The 12,299-nt window shown below is 39.3% G+C and overlaps 1 long non-coding RNA gene across 1 annotated transcript in view; it reads left to right on the forward strand.

Moving 5' to 3' along the window:
* The window catches only part of LOC140555586 (uncharacterized), a 109,767-nt gene that overhangs the window by 77,702 nt on the left and 19,766 nt on the right, over positions 1-12,299 (forward strand). The window lies entirely within an intron of this gene.

Here is a 12,299-nt window from a genome sequence, read left to right on the forward strand (position 1 = left end):
TCTGGATTCTATCACCACCACTGTGAACAATTCTGACTTAGCAACTTTCTCTATAACGGGGCATTTCACACCAAACCGCTCTCAAATGACTTTGTTTACATACGAACCATTTAATTATGCAGGCAATTTGAAAATAAATCAGTGGAATTTCCCTTTTAGCAAGTATTTGAGAACACTGATTTGAGGCTACTTAAGGACTTCATGCAGTTTGAGGAAAAATATGTGATGATTAGCCCTGATTATTAGTCTAGATGAGTGAGTTGGATGAGTGCTGTTAGTTCTAGACTGATTTTTCAACAACTCTGAATGGAATCTGCCAACAGCCGAATAAAAACTCGTAAAAGGTCGCAAATGTAAATAAAGCCAGTGGCTTTAAATAAAGAAAAAATTGTCAATTTTAAGATGTTTGTTTTTTAACACACTCCAGTGAGTTATAAACCTGATCTATAACTGAAACGAGCTACTTTTAATCCTTTTTAACGTTATTATTCTTTATTCTATTTACTATTTAGTGTACTTTTCTCTCTTAGTGTAATGTGTGCTTGTTAAATGTCATACTTGTGTTGCTCTCACCAAGTAAAAGTCCCTATACATGTAACATACTTGAAAAAATACAGATATTCTGATTCTGATTCTAAAATGACATGAATATGGCCTGAGCACAATCATTGGCCTGTACTACATAAACTCTAAAAAGGAACACATGCTGAACACATCTCACATCCATGACCATATGTGTTTTAATCATTTATTATTTACAGTTTCAACAGCAACATCAGCATGTAGAGTTGTGTCTTTCTGTGTGCTACCATGTTTTCCATCATTATGTATGGATGCACACAGCCTCTTGTCTTGTTGGATGCGCTATATTTTTAGAGTAGTTTAAAGTTATTGTTTTGTTCAGTGAGTTTAGAGACAAAACACAGTTTATGCTTTTTTCTGTTTAAAGATGCAGTTCGCCAGACAGCAGTCTACAAATTATTAGTTTATTATATTTCACATAAACTACAAAAGGCCACAGCAATGAGAACTGAACGGAGAATAGAGGTTTAAACAGCAGAAAGAGACACATTTTTGTGTTTGACCTTGAAGAGTTAATCGACTGCATTTGAAGTGTTTTGGCTGTGCTATTCCTCAAGCAGTCTTTTGTAGATCTGTCCGAATTCCTACTTGCACTTGAACAGTGCATGTGAAATAATTACACACTTTCAATAAAAACTGCGCATTTGAACTCAAAGGAACTGAAATCTATTCAGCATCACATAGACGTTTTAAATTGTGATTCATGAAAGAGCCTTAATGAAAAAACTAAATAGATAATTGCTGGCGGTTCACAGAATTCACAGTCCCTATGGCCCCACAGCAGATTCCACAAATGAATCATAAGTACAGTGTAATTCGGATGTAACTCAATGATCGGCTCTGGTCATGAAGTCATCCGAGAGGATTGTTGCAGGCGTGTCATTTTGTCATTTATAACACGTGTCAATACAGTATTAGGTGCTGTGTTGACCACCTTTCTCACGACCTAAGCGTCTTACAGTTTCTGACTCATCGGTATCAATATTTCGGGGACCGAAATTTAAAGCTGTTGTTTCTGGAACTTCATACAAGAGTGATGGGCCGCCGTGACAGCATGTGAACTTCTAAATCCGTCATCCTCGGCCTATCATGAGAACTATTCTAAACCGGTTCCCCGTTCAGCAGCCGAAGGCACGTTTTCTCTTCTCTCATTTTTTTGGCAACTCTGTCATGTCTGAGGTTCACAGAAACAGATGTGCTCTAACACTCTCTGTGGGTTACTGTAGCTAAGCTGTGTTGTGAGAGATCGACTGCTGCTGTTAACAGAGTGAGCCGCGACATGCTTAAGAAGAAACGGACGTGCTGCTGTGGGTGTATCGGAGTTCCCCCAGTGCATGTGTGGTGTGTGTGCATGTGTATGCATTAGCTGTGTGTGTTTGCATGCATTATCAGGACAAAAAAGTCCTGACTTTGCAGGAAAACAGAGAAAAACAGGTAACATACAAAATGATCTTGACATCTCTCAGTGTAAATTATATATAAGTCTATCTATATGGGATGCATGTATGACACCACGTCCTGAAAAACCTGAGTGTGTGTGAGTCTGTGTCTGACTGGCTGTTTTTGTTTTGGAGTGCTCTGGTTATCTGAGTGACTCAGTCAGGGAAGTGCCTGTCAACAGTAGTCTGCCTGAGGGACTCAGACACAGAGAGAGAAGGAGTGTTTGTGTGTGTGTAAGTGTGTGTGTGTGCATGTGAATGTTTGTGTCTGTGTGTGATTATACATAGCCGGCAGGCCCTGTCTGTCAGGTCATTGAGTTTCTTCGACGAAGGGGGTTTTGTGTGTGTGTATGTGTGTGTCACAGAGTAAAGGATGGATCAGGTGGCATGCCGAGTGTTGACAGGAATCTATGTGTGGCCCGTGTGCGTGTGTGTCCAGAACCATGCAGGGCAGGCCTCGGCTGTAGCAGGGCAGGAAGCAAAGCAGCAGGAGCACGCTCTACTCAGACAAAGCCTAATCAGTGACCAGCGCTAAGCTTCCTCATGACCGAACACACACACACACACGTGCGCTTGCCCGCCACTCCGTCTGGCCAGTTTGCACGCGTCTGGCAGTGTTTATTTCGACACTGGGAAATTGTCTTGCTAGACAGTGCAGTGGACTTTAATGCTGGTTTATTGTCTCCTAGATATGAAACACACTGAGCCTTTAGTTCCGTTAACCCTTTAGGAAGTGAGATCTGGCTGTCTATGAGGGTCGGTACAGAGTGAGTACTTTTGGCACGAGCGGGTGGGGAGTTTTAGAATGTGACCGTTACTCAGCTCTATGTCATCTGGGGACTCAACAGGCAGTAACAGTGCAGACTAGATCAGGGATCCTGTGGTATTTTTATAAAGTTTTGATAAAGTTGTGACACTTCATAACTTTGATTAATGGATTCACTTGAGCTGACTAATATAAAATACGTCAAAAAGTTTGCTGTGCACTTATCTCACAGCATGAAGCTAAAATTCTACCTTAAAACAGTACCATACTTACATTCTTGTGCCTGTAGCTTCTGCACCATTTAAGGTGTAATGGAGCGCCATTAATCTGCACAGTCTGTAATGAGATGGTTAAATTATCAGAAGCACCGACAAGGCAGACAAATAGGAAATGGGAACCATTTCCTTGCTGTTTTAGCAAATGATGAGGGGAACACATCATTGGAGTGTATTTTGAGCATAGAGCTTAAAGGAGCATATATATTTCAGAGGAGCACATGGAGCCTAAATAAAGAAGATGTATACAGATTGCAGGTGTTACTGTGTTTGGGCAGTGTTTTAGGGACACAGTGTGGGCTGGGTCAGCTTAGTTGGACTGCTGGAATTAATGCTGATGGTTGGGTCATTTTTGAAGCTGAATGTTCCAAGACCACTGATGGGATCAACCAAGGACCGGTCACGGCAAATCCTACTTATGGAGTGGTACTTGTTAAAGGGTTAACACACCAGCACACAAACTGTGAGGTTTTCTGACAGACAATTAGAAACAATTTAAAGAGGTTTCAGTAGGCCTGAAACAGGGCCTTTCAGCTGGCCCTAGGCAAAATGGCTTTAAAGATAAAGCTAAACTAAGCAAAGTTAGATGGTACAGTTTGGAATTCTCTTCTTTATTATTAAAAATGTGTGTAGCCAAATGACATATGACAGTATGCTGCAACCACAACTGCCATGTTTACTGTGTGTTTATTGTGTTCTTTTATTGACCTTCAAACTCACACTCTGTTTCTGTTTTGCTCTCGCATCCAATTCTGGGGGCTTAAAAAATTAATTACTGTAATTACTTAAATAAATTTAGAATTATTATTATTATTAGTAGTAGTAGTAGTAGTATCTTTAGGCCTAATAGGGGCAGTCGTAGCCTAAAGGATAGAGAAGCAAACTTGGGACTGGCAACCTTCTAGTCCCAAGGTGGCTGCCCACTGTCCCACTGTGTGTGTGCTCAAAGCCCTCAAGTTCACTGATCGTGTGTGTTCACTGCCCCTGATGGTTCCATTGTACACCTGTGCAATAGCTAGAGGATTTCTCATTCTTTGAGTGTATCTGTATACATCATTCCTGGATTAATAGATGTACATTCATGAATAATGCTGATAGTGATAGTAATAATACATTGCTTTTTGCAATAACTGTTTTCCAAAATGTTATTCCAAAAATGTAATCAGATTCTGTTACTTGCCTCCGATTAATTCTGTTTAAAGAATTGTTAAGATTATGACAAGCATACATTTAATCAGGTGTGTCAGCTAAGTGATTAGCACTGGATTTCATATGATTTAATAAGAGAGATCCACGTCCTACACACTTTTAACTATAATGACCACAACCACAACATTTGAAAGCTTACTACGCTCTTGCATGGTGAACTCTGCACCAAGCTTGGACTTTGCATACTGTAGGCCAGGAGGTGGACGCATTTTTAATGTTTGGCTGAGGCAAAGGAGGCATTTTTAACATATTCGGCCTCTGCTAGCTGTGTTGTACAGCTTTAACTCCTTGAGACCTAGCATGTTATCCACATGCACCAGAGTTCAGAAGTCACAGGGTGAGAGTGTTACGATGCTTGGAACACAAGCAAAGAGCACAAGTCGTGGGTTGATTACACTGTGTAAGGGCACGTGAAACTCAACCTGTGTTCTGTATAGGCAGTCCAGCATAAAAATGTAGTACCAGTGTATTAATAAGACAATTCTCAAAAAGTATGTTTACGTAAATATGGCTATGAATGCTAGGCTAAAGTTACAAACAAAAAGTTACACAGTTTAATGGCCCATTGGCCCAACTAAGGTCTTAGTTGATGTAAGATGTAATGTTGATGTAGGACAAAAGCATATCAACATATAGATTAGATTGCTTGAATGACTGATGTACAGGAAATATGGCATTATACAGGAATATGGCTAGTTTATGCAAAATTAGAGCAATCATTTTATTTATCTCCTGAATAAACTGAAATATATTGTGGGAAAAAACATGAATTGTGCCATGATCTTCATACAAACCACATTTTATCTTTTATTATTTCACAATATGTTTAATGAAGCAACTTGCATATGCATCCATATAGTAATGTACTCTTTAACCTTATTTACTTAGTGAGTAAGCTTATACTTTAGTGTACTTTAGTTTTGGTAAATGGAGCAACTACAAAGTAAGAATTTGATTGTACAGTGTAACTGCTTGTTTCTGCTGTGCATATGACAATAAAGTCTTGAATCCTGAATAAAGAGTAATGGTAATAGTAAGTAGGTAATGTGTAAGTGTTCTTATATAAGATGTATGAGGCATTAAAATAATTGTCTAATGTAGAGAACCAGAAAGCTGAATCCATAACCCAAGACATCCAACTTTGGAAATGGGAATGCGGCCATATATGTCAAGACTCAGGAAAACTGTTTTGCAGTTTGCAGAATATTACATACATCTCTTTGTGCTCTTCATCAAATTGGTCTCATTTCCACGTCTCTTAAGTGTCTAGCTTGAATTTTGGCCTAAATATAACACACGGGTGGGATTTAGTGAATCTTCTATTTATGAGCTCCACTTACTATAAAGGAACACTCTGTAGTTCTAGAATTACAGACTGTAGTGCCTCTGTTTCTCGGCAGACTTTGTTAGCGTACTTTTGCGTCCTGTTCTTTAATGCTTAGGACCCCACAGGACCACCACAGAACAGGTGTTATTTGGGTGGTGGGTCATTCTCGCCACTGCAGTGACACTGACATGGTGGTGGTGAGTCAGTGTGGATCAGACACTGCTGGAGTGTTTTAACACTGTGTCCACTCACTGTCCACTCTACTGTACACTCCCACCTAGTTGGTCCACCTTGTAGACGGAAACTCATCTGTTGCTGCACAGTTTGTGTTTGTCGTCCTCGAGTCCTTCATCAGTGGTTATAGGATGGTTACAGGACACTGTTGGCTGGATATTTCTGGTTGGTAAACTGTTCTCAGTCCAGTAGTGATACTGATATGTTTAAAAAACTCCAGCAACACTGCTGTGTCTGATCCTCATGATTACCAGGTAACTTGGTAGGTGTTCTAGGCTCTGTGCTAAACTGTCACTGCAGAAAACAGTTATAGGCCGCTACACCTACGCCACATTTATGTCACCATTTTTTTTGCATTCCTTTTGACTGAAAACACAGTTATTCAAATGTACTAATTTTTCAAGTGTAAGAATAAATTAATTAATTAATAAATATATTTTTCCATTTTCTAAAATTCACAAAAAAGGACTGTCTGAAAAATCCCACTATTGAGCCTCTCAGCCTCCTTGTCTGTGTTTTCTCTTTAATTTGTTCTTTCTTTAGCTTTTAATTAGCAATTAGCCCTAGCTTAGCTGAAACATGGCTTAGCCCTAGCTAAGTCCTTTGATTGTTAATAGCTATAGCTGTTAGCCATAGCTACTAGCCTACAGCCTTGCGGCCTAGTTTGTGTTTAGCCTTAGCTTTAGCCTTTAGCTTTTGTTGTTTTCCCATATTTAACTTCCTTTAATTTCCTTTACTTTCTTTCTCTTTTTGTTAGCTAAAAGGATGCCACTTGTCACTTCTGCCATCATGGGACATCAACGGTGGTCCTCTGTCTGTTCTGGTTTAAAATTATGCAACAAATTCCTGACCTGGAATTCGCTGAAATGTTACAAGTCGTCCTGAAGTCCAGAATGGCTTATGATGTCACATGACATAAAATATTTTTTAATGAATACTATATTTAGACTATTTAGTCTATTTTACATAGAGCGGGCATCATATTTCTTCTTTTTTAGTATATGGATGGACATGACCCCTCATTCCCTCTTAGGTTACGCCCCTGGAAGCAGGTTGTAACAGGGCCTCTTCCTGAGGAAGACACAACCCCAGATGAACAGCCTGCCGCGTTAGTCAAACAGGATGTTTGCGGAGAGATGCAGAGGTGCCACAGGCACCTGCAGCGAGAGCTCACAGACGGCCTATACTACATCAACATGTTTACAGCACCGCTGAGGATCACCACTTCTGTTACTGAAACCAAACGGCACGTGTTCAACTCTGACTGTTCGAGAGGATGTACACATAGGAGCAGTGTGAGAAGCGGAAGCACTGTTTGTGTTTAAACGGTCTTTAGGAGGTTTAATACGCCTGGGGTTAGCGTTCTGTTTTGAAATGGGATTACTGTTCTGGTGTAGGTGCTGTATTGTAGAACAGAACAGGTCAGAAAGCCCACACAAGAGCATGGCTCGATAGATTGCTCACGGGCCTATATTTGTCACTGACTATGAACATGATCGGTAGGCTAAACAGGTTCCAGTCAGTTGTTAGAAATGGAAAACAGTGTCAGATCTATGAAAGGACTTGTTAATTGAATTAGTCACTTCACAGCTTCAACCTAGGTAATGCATATTATCCAGAAACCTTGTATTTCCAAAATGGCAACTTTTCAGGAGAAAATAAACAACAAACAAATCCAAGTAATTTTGCCTTTCTATTTGTCCTTTCATCATTAAATCTGGACACAAGAACAACTGCCATATTTAAATGATGCCAAAAAGTGAAAAATGGCAAAAATGGAGATACAAATGTGACCGTTTCTGATCTGATATCTAATCTGATATATATCAGCTCCCATTAAAGGCTTAACAGGCCGTTCATAAACTTTCTGTCCAAATGTTTGTGGACACCCCTTCTAATGAATGCACTTCAAGTTGCACATATTGCTGATACAGACATAGATAACCACATAAACACCACCTGTCTAGTCTCTGTAAAGGAGTATTGGCAATAGAATAGAACTCTCTATAGCAAATAAATGGGAATGTGTTGACACCACGCCTAATGCCAGGGGTGGGCTAGAGGGCACTTGATTGCATTCACTGAATCCTCACAGCAATCTTACAAAATCTAGGAGAAAGCCTCTGAACAGTAGAGACATTTACTCTAACAAAAGCAAAATAAAAGCTTTTTAATACTCTTGATTTCAGAAGAAACAATGAATGAGCATAATGTTTTTAGGATCATTTTATTAGCAACCCCCAAATCCAATGCAGCCCAATCACCAACCTTCTGGAATTTAACAGCGTCACCCTGGTTGCTGGTTCATGTCCCTTCCCACTGCCTACCTGGTGTTTGAAATATAAATCATTTTGAAAGCCTTAAGGAAGAAGGAGGGATGCATTTTCTGGACTGTCTTGTCTGGACAGGCAACGTCACCATAAGGAACCCATTCTGAGGCGAGTGATCCCAGTGAGACGCAGATCCAGCAATGTGAGACGGCATTTAATCTATTGCCTTACAGTGCTGACTGAGAGTGATGAAAGATTTACATTTGCTGGTATCACATCCCCCTCCATTCTAATTCTCCCCCCATTTAGACTGTTTGTTTGTGGCAGAGGCTTGCAAGACAAAACAATGACGCACTCACACATGCACACACTCATGCAAACACATCCTCCTGGCTGTCTTGGGGTGTATGTCAGCCCTTGGGCTTGGGTATCATGACACGTTGCGGTCTCCCCCCAGTAAGTGCTGGAGCTCACACACAGTTTTTGATGGCCTTCCCTTTTATTCATTGAGAGGGCCCACAAAGGAAAGCACAACCCCCTGCACATCTTTTCAAAGCCCGGCATTATTAGGGCCAGTGGACCAACAACAGGTAGGCAGTGAGGGGGATCCTGTAGAGATAAGTGAAGGACACGACTTTGTTGATTTTATACAAACTTTGGATGTTTTTTGCAGTTTTCCGTGGATATTTTAGGGCTTGGTGTTGGCTGGACCTGGGGACCTTAAATGACCTTAGTGAGGCGTTCAGTTCTGTGTGGTGTACTGTGGTTAGTCAGTGGTAGTGCAGCAGAGAAGGTGACCTCAGGCCATCACTTAAGGAGTCAAAGTCAAACCTACTAGCTGATTTGATTGTCGAAGTTATGGTGTATAGTGTTACTTCCTGTGATACCTGTTAGTATTAGCTGTGTTTTACAAGTACACGCACACAGGCTTTTTGGTGCCTGCAGCCTAAGCTCGCCATACCAGGAGAGTGAGGTCAGAAATTTTTAGAATGTTTTTATGTGTTTTTCAATATTTATACATTAATAAAAAGGAGCAATTATTTAGATAAAAAGTAAACTGTAATTAAAATGTATTTAAATAACAGTTCTTCCTGAGATGGATGCTTTAGTAAAGCTAGGAAACAGCTGTCAGGTTAATCTAGTTATTGCAGCATTAACCCTTAGAAGTCAGGAGTTATTAAATTTTTTTCCCTATAGTTAAATGGCATTACACCGTTATGTGATTAATTTTGTAGTTAGTTACACAAGAAATTACATTAAACTTCATGCATTCCGTGTTGATAGATTCTTGACCTCTTTCCATTGGTTTTGCTGTCAAAAACTGACTAACACTTGGCAAAAATACGTTTTTATTTTCTTTCCACAGAGCCAGGTTATGTACACAATAATTACTTTAATTAAATTGAAATAATAATAAAACACCACATAAAACAACTACAAATAATCAAACTGCACCCCAAGGTTAATCGATTGTGGTAAATAAAAGCAACATGCCATCAGGCCAGCCTCAATGGAGAAATCAGGAAAAGCTGTGATGATGTAAGCTCAGAAACATTACCAATGTAGACTCATAAAAATGCAAGATTATATCTCAAAAGAGCTGGAAAATCTATTAACAATGTGATGGTAAATAAAAAGAAATTGTAGCCTGTTAAAGACAGCATTGGTCAAGCCTGAGAAGAGACAAAGATCTTGGAAGTTGATCTGAACAAGCTGACCATGAGGTCATTTGTTTGTCTATGTTGATGCAACAAAATAAAAATAAAATTGATCATAAAAAAGCATGAGGTCAGAGGTCTAGATCTTTCTGCACATCCTACAAGTCATAGGTTCAATCCCTACTGTCCCTGTTTTTAAAACTAGTTTGTTTTATATATATATATATATATAGATATATATATAAAACAATATATATATAAAACAATATATATATATATATATATATATATATATATATATATATATATATATATATATAATTGTTATTGTTATATCTATTATTGTTATTATTAGGACAGCCTGTTTACACCTGGCTTTAACATGCGTTTTTGGTGATCGGATCACGTTCGGAGTTCATTGGGCAGCATGAAAAGCCACCCTCCAAAAGATTACAATCAGATCACTCAAACCACAGCCGGAGGTGGTCTGAGACGCATCCACATTTAATACAAGTGTATATGGAATGTGTTTTCTGTGATCGGATTCTGTCAGGCAAGTAGAAATATGTCTGTCAAAAAAAAACAAAAATGTTAATATGAGTAATAATTACTATGGCTCTTGGCTTCTCTTTTCCTTTTGCTCTCTCACACGCTGAGAGCAGTATTACAGAGTTTCTCCTTTCTATAGGTTGTCACATTTTCTAATAGAGCCTTAATGGGAATGTAAGAACCATCTATTGTTCTACCTCATTGTAGAACTCCCACTGTTCCTCTGAACTGTTCCCAGAGCAGGACAGATGAGAAACCATTGCTTACAGGAAGTAAAAGGGAAATGATGTACAGGGTGGTGTGCTTTTAACACAGGAAACTAATTCGGATCTCATCTGGTCAGACTGGGGACGCATGTTAATGACTAGTGTAAACAGAATACACCGGGTACAAAACGCATAGTAGTGCCAGGTGTGAATAGGCCCATAGTATATATAAAGTAAGTGGCAATGAACAGTTACAGTAAAGTAATTCAATCTTGCAGTAAATGATTTAAAAACACGGTAAAGTAATTTAATCTTAACAAAATAATAAGCGAGACTCCTATTTAAAGTCTACACTATATAGCTTTTTTTTTTTTAGCTTTCTAATTCTGGGACCAATAGGCTTTGTTCTTCTCTTTACATGTTTTCTTTAAAAGCTTCTCTTTCCCCTTGGTGAAGCAATTTGAAATGGAAAAAAGAGAAAGTGTTCAAAATAAACAGTGAAAATAGACCACCCTGGCTGATGCAACATGCCGAAAGCTCGGCAGCATCCATCCGTGCATGAAGGAAGTGCTCATCCAGGCACTATGGACATACAAGCTTTCCCTGGAGGAGGTGGCTAGACGGCAGTCTCAATGCCCAAGTCCTTATGGGCTGAGGGTGTAAACCAGACTTTGGGGCTATTTCTTTGCTCCAACACACTTACCATGCATTGTGGCAAGCAGCTGAGTTGAATCAGGTGTGCTTGAGCAGGACACTGGCCCTACAGGACAAGGGTTGGACACCCCTCTGCTAGGCCTCTTCATGTGAATTTACGAGGCAGCAAAAAAAGGGTAAATTCACCATTTTACAGCGGGCAGTCATGGTCCCATGGAGAAGACGATGAATCATGGCTTGCTGTCTCCCTCTTTGCAGTATCACAGTGAATTAGACTGAAAGACTGGAGTGCTGTTGTAAACAGGAATGTTGGAATCTAAGAGTTGTGTATAGGCCCTCTTTGTCTAAGAGATCTGAAAGCATCTCCAGACGGTTTTATTTAGATGCTCCAGGAACCTTGAATTAGAAGATAAGAAACCAGTCAAATGTTTGGGCACATCTACTTTTCAGAGTGATTTTTCTGTTTAAATAACAACCATTAAAGTATGAAACTATGAATTTTGCTGTGAGCAAAAAGCCATAAATAAATTAAAGTAAATTCATTAATTATCTAAAGTAGATTTTGTTTTTTAGATAATTCTTTATTAGTAAAGGATCATAAATTCTCAGTGTCACAGCAGAAAGGGATAGCAAGACACTTAGTTACAAAAGTGTAGATAAATTACACTACATTTACACTATATACACAATATAAATAAGAATTAAAAAAGCAATAACAATATTATTTACAGCAAATGACTCTTAATTGCACATACTCTGTTCCCTGAACATTCCCTGAACATGTGTGTGTAGTTTAAGTGTGTAGTATAAGTAGCAGGAGCTTCCTGAAATGTTTTTCCAGAAGTCTTAACTCCTATGCTGAGCACTTGTTTGTTGCTGAAAACTATATCATGCATGTACTCTGATATCTTCGAACTTTTGACTGAAAAAAGACGTTTTGTAAAAGTGCATTCTTTCTTGCATATCTGTTTTCAGAGCTCAGGCTCTCTCTCTCTCTCTCTCTCTCTCTCTCTCTCTCTCTCTCTCTCTCTCTCTCTCTCTCTCTCTCTCTTCCTTCCACCTCCTCCTCCCATTCCTGCTGCTAACATTATTCTCCACCTCTGATGACCAGTGAGCTGAAACGGTGAGGT

The sequence above is a fragment of the Salminus brasiliensis genome, chromosome 5, assembly GCF_030463535.1.
Source record: "Salminus brasiliensis chromosome 5, fSalBra1.hap2, whole genome shotgun sequence".
NCBI lineage: Eukaryota > Metazoa > Chordata > Actinopteri > Characiformes > Bryconidae > Salminus > Salminus brasiliensis.